Below are 5,773 nucleotides of genomic sequence, written 5' to 3' on the forward strand. Positions count from 1 at the left end.
CTAGTTTCAGTGACAAAACTAATAAGACAAATGATGTCATTCAAAATACAATTGTTTTAGATGAAACTCGTCAAAATAAAATTGTACAAAAAGCTAGTCCAAAAAATACAATTGTTTGAGATGAAACTCATCAATATCCAACAAAATACAATTGTTTGAGATGAAACTCGTCAAAATAAAATTGTACAAAAAGCTAGTCCAAAAAATACAATTGTTTGAGATGAAACTCATCAATATCCAACAAAATACAATTGTTTGAGATGAAACTCATCAAAATAAAATTGTACAAAGCTAGCAGGATGAATATTCTCCACTTCAAAGGATGTCGTTCCAAAAATTTTCTGTAAATTCTATAACAACTTGGATCTAAGATGTTGGTGGATTTGAAAAATTCAGTTCAAGAGTGGTTCCCAGAGGCATTGGTTGAATGTTTGATGTTGATGGATTTGAAAAATTTAGTTGAGGAGTGGTTCCCAGAGATAGTGGTTGAATGTTTTCCTGCAAATTAATAAAAAGAAAAAAAATTACTTATGAAACTACAGAACAAAAATATAGTACACTATATATATAGTACATTCAGTGAAGATACAAACCCGAGGATTCATAAATGAGTAATTGGACATCATGGGACTTATAGCTTGAAATCCAGGTTGGTGATTTTGAATCCCTTGAACTGGCTGCTTTTGAATCCCTTGAACACAAGGAACAATTGGAAATCTATAAGGAAAATGTGTGACTTGACTTACGGGTGCCATATTGAATTGGTTTTGACTTGGCATTCCAATATGTCCCTAGATACCAATTCCAATTGATCCATCAGAAATAGATTAAAACAATGCTAATGAACAAAAATTTAAATAAATAAAACATCCATGACAAAAAATTGCTAAACTTTAAACTTGAGTTTGTGCATATCTTGTTGATGGTCCGTTCATCTCATATGCATTTGAATTGGATTCTTTAAAAGCTATTAAACAGTTAAAATAATAATTACATTGACAAATGCAAATTGTGAATCAAATAGTAAATAAAAACAAGTCAAATATGTGCTAACCTTTTCTCTTGTATGGACCTTTCTTTTTAGGTTGATTAGATTACAAAGCACTCTTCATTCTACCTTTGCCCTGATATTTGGACTTCTGAACCTTTGAATCTTGGATCTTAAGATTTTTCTCAGCTTTAGTCACATGCTTAACATAATTTACATCATTTGTTCCCTCATCTTGTTCTCCAAAATTGGCATGCTTTTCCAAATTTTTCTCCAACTTTAACAATTCCGAATTCAAAAAACTACATTTTTGGCTATTTTTTGCACTTTTGTTATGATTCGTTGTGCTATATTAGATAGCTCGCTATACTGAACCAAGGAAGATAAGTCTAAATTACTCACAGCCAGTTCGCCATAAGAATCAAATCCAATACTACATTTAGCATCCTTGCTCCATCTTTTCAAATAATAATTGGATGGTATACTTGACAAATCTAAATCATAGTATAACTTTAGAGCATGTGCACAAAGAATCCCCTCAAACTCAAACTTTTTGCAATTGCACAATACTGTTTGATTTGCAAGGTCATACATAAGTGTTCTATTAATTCCTCGTTTTCCTGAGTTCATTACTATGTATGTACGTGTTAATCCATCATCACTTTCTAATTTTAGTGGCCTCAAATTTAAAACTTTCTTAACCTTGTCTTGGAAACAATAAAAAATCTTACTTGTATACTGCTTTGTTGTTTCAATCTCCACATTCCAATCAAAATACAAACTACGCCATTTCTGTTTAGTTGCATCTTCTACTTGCCTTTCCTTTTCTTTTTTATTCATTACTGCTTTATCATATTGGACGACGACCTCTTGCAGGAGGAGGTTTCGAGCAAAATACTTTTTCAAAAACTTGTTCATGCTCTCAATTCTTTGTGTTGTTGTCATACCTAAGAAAAAAAAATGGAAATTGATCACAACATAGTGGAAAAAGAACCTTGTGAATAATATGTAAAAATAATATAATAGGAATTGGTCAAGAATAATACCTGCACAAAAGTGGTCTCGACCATAAACTTGTGCCCATTTCTCACATAATAGATATATCCCTTCTAGCCAATCTTTACCTCTCAATTCATAATCATCAAGTAACTTATTCCAACTTGTTTCAAATTCTTCAACAGTCTATAGATCATACATGCATCTTTGAAATCCTGTGTAAATGATTTAAACTCACTGAAAACATGATTCAAGTTCCATGCAGCATTCTGATATATGTGCCACAAACAAAGTCGGCGGTGGCAATTAGGAAATACTTCACTAATAGCAGCAGTGATTGATTGGGATTGATCTGTAAATATGGTTCCTGGTGCTTTTCCATCTATGGCTTGTAAAAAGGCCTTGAACAACCACTCACATGCATCTGTTGTCTCTCCATCTAGCAAACCACATCCGAAAAGTATGGTTTGATCATGATTATTGATACCAACTACTGGGGCACACACCATATTATATCTATTCGTTTTGAATGTCGTATCAAAACACACAACATCACCAAATATAGTATAATCGCGCGTCGAATTTCTATCACAGAAAAAACAACCACTTATTTCATTCTCCTCGTTTGTTTGAAGAGAATAGAAAAATGACTTGTCTTCAGTTTGCTTTTTCTTAAATAATTCAAGCAAACATTCTGAGTCGCCCTTCTTAAGAACCTCGATGTGCTTCCTCATTATCAAATTGTTACAATCAGACTGAATAAAATTTAGTTTTTGAGACCTTCCTGCTTCTATGGTAAAGTATGAGAAGATTTGAGATGGCTGTAGTCCTGCAGAATGCATTTGTTGATCTATCAATTTTTCTTGAGAAGACTCTATTAATCGTTGTGACCTCAATAAATGGGAACTTGATGCCGGAACAAGAACATGACTATGTTCAGCAACAAAATTTGTCACAACAAACTTCCTTTCTAAATTAAGTTTGATTTCAAGCATTGCCTTGTAGCCACATCTTGTTTCTTCTCTTTTCTTCTTTGGAGTTCTTTTATTTTTATTTTTATAAAAACCTTCACAAGAACAACAAAATTGTTTTTTCTTTAGCACACCTGACTTGTCCTTATTCTCTATGTTCTTCCTCACGCTAAATCCAACCCTTCTACCATACGCAATGTAGTAATTATATGCATCATCCTCATTATCAAAAGTCATCCCCAGTGAAATATCAACATTTTTGCTTGTAAATTCTCCTTTTTCTTCATTTTGATCCAAGACTTCTAAGGTTTCGGAATCTAAATCTAAGTGTATACCATCAACTGATTCTTTGGCATCACTGGAAGATGGAGTATGAAACTCATCATCTTGGTGTTCCATTTGCATAAGTATCAAATTACTTAATATTGAATTAAATTGACACCCTATAATAATCCTAAAAAGCATATATTGACACCCTATAATAATTATAGAAAGCATATATTTTGACACCCTATAATAATCCTAAGAAAAGCATATATATTGACATCCTATAATAATCCTAAAAGGCAATTAAATGGGAGTTGAATACCTTTTTCTAGTTGGAGAAAAATGGCAGATGGAAAACCCAGAAGATGCGTGCGTAGGGTTGAGTTCGTTTGTATTTAAAAAGGGGACTTTTAAGTTTTAATAAAATATTTAAAAAGAAAGGATATATATGGAAGTAAATGAGTAAAAGTAGGATTCTCTCTCCTATTAATTAAAGCAAAAAAAAAAAAAAAAAAAAAAACTTAATTAGAGTTAGTGTGGATTACACATGGCAAGCATTGGAATGGGTGATGAGCATACCCTATAGTTAGTATGGGTGAGCAAAAATGCACCCAAATATAATTATATACATAGGGATGGCAACGATTCGGTTTTGTGATGAAAATGCAATATCAATCACCATAACCACAAAAATTAATCACATCCATAACCACAAGTTAACTATCAGGGATTATTCATAACCATATTCACCGAGTAACGGATTCTCTATCGGTTGACGGTTATATCCATCTTCGTCAATACCAAAAATATATTCATTCAGTTGACGCATTATAATATAATAAGTATTAATTTTGTCAATAAACATTTATGCTTTTTGCAGCTGTTCATGATAAGCCAAATATGATAAATTGGTCCATGAAAAAAGAAAATGATGACAAAAGCAAATACAACAACCACTAAAGAAGAATGAGAAAACAAATTGTCAAATAATTATAAAATTTGCGACATACAAAATTAGAACATTGAATTTAAAAATTAGAGCATTGAATTTAAAACATTGATGACGTTGGCTGATCTTTGATCTCTCCTATAAGCATCATTGAATTCTCATTGGTTTTTATTCCAAACTTTTGAACTTTCTCACAAAATGCAACTTTTGTAATTCTCAAGGCTGAATATACATATATTATACAATTATATTATATATAATATTATTATTCGGGTCACATTCTGTGACGGATACGGATCGAAGACCCCTTTAACCATATATGAAATCATAACCGAATAATTTTTCCCCATATCCCAAACATATCTGAATTTTTATCCCCAAATCCGTGTCATTTGAACAACACAGTTATCGGGTTTAACGGTTTGAATTGTCATTCCTATATATACAAGTATTAATTTGTGAGGATACCTCCAAGGCGCCCATCTTCCATTGCCGACTCTGGTGTAACATCATTCCTATATATACAAGTATTAATTTGTGAGGTAGAGGTTTTGAGAGATGGACGGAGTAAAAAAATAAAAAATAGAAAAAAGATAAAAAAAGATAATTTTTTATTAATTTTTTTAAAGGTTATCACAAATTAAATTTTAATACCACTTGTCCGGACAATTTATTTTATAGGATGGATATAAACTTGGGCAATTAATATTCACTTATCTTCCCATTTTCACATTTTTACTTTTACTCATGCAACGTATATTACACTAGCATGTAAAACTAAAATTTAATTACTTTTTAGTTGACAAACTAAAATTTTAATTACATTAAAAAAGGAATAAAAATAGTGAAATTTTAAAGTAATTAGTTAGAATCCCCTACATTATTTGCAAGCTGGAAAAGCAACAACAAAAAGCCCAAGGTAAAGTCAAAACTCAAGGTCCAAAGAAGAGGATATTCTTAAGCACTAAAGCCGACCGCTGACTAACTCAGCCTAACTAGGTTATGTAAAGTGTTTCTCAACTACTAGAGGCACGTGAGCAATCTGACAACTTTATACTATAACGTGAGGTTTTAGGATCGGCATACATCAATCAGGCCACATGACGACTCGCACGTAGGAGCAGAGACTTAGGGTAGGGCATAAAAGTGGTCGGGACATTGCTCGGATAGACATGGCTGGATAACCAAAGCTGAGCAAGCTACTTGGCACGCATCACTTTGAAAAGGCGTGCCATTTCAACTGAGCACTTGTCACCTCACTGCCGAATACCCAGTTGATAGGTAACGAGGTTTTAGTAAGCTAGTCTCCATAGGTAGAGCATTAAATGTCTGATTGAAGGAACCCAAGGCTTCTGGTTCATTAAGGGCCTATATAAAGGGGTGAGATCCTCTTGTGAAGGGGCTAGACGACTGAGAATTTAAAGAGTTAATGTAATTAGCTAAACGCTATTTGTAGTCTGGAAATCAATACAATAAGAGTAACAAGATAGATGTAGCCCAGTGTTGAGGGATGAACCATTTAAATCTTGAAGCCCATTTCATTTTAGTCCATATCCTAAATATTGTTTAATTTATTAGCCTGCAAGTTTTGAGCGTTAACAT

The 5,773-nt window shown here is 32.7% G+C and overlaps 1 long non-coding RNA gene across 1 annotated transcript; it reads right to left on the reverse strand.

Moving 5' to 3' along the window:
- Window positions 1–601: 601 nt before the first annotated feature.
- Window positions 602–1,133, reverse strand: LOC125479476. Its single transcript, XR_007260036.1, has 3 exons — window positions 1,055–1,133; window positions 900–967; window positions 602–791 (listed from the first exon to the last, which is right to left on the reverse strand). It is a non-coding gene; the product is annotated as an uncharacterized LOC125479476 (long non-coding RNA).
- Between the last annotated feature and the right edge of the window lie 4,640 nt (window positions 1,134–5,773).

This window comes from the organism of the source record quoted next, unplaced genomic scaffold, assembly GCF_019419815.1.
Source record: "Pyrus x bretschneideri cultivar Hongxiangsu unplaced genomic scaffold, Pyrus_bretschneideri_v1 Contig29, whole genome shotgun sequence".
Classification (NCBI taxonomy): Eukaryota; Viridiplantae; Streptophyta; class Magnoliopsida; order Rosales; family Rosaceae; genus Pyrus; species Pyrus x bretschneideri.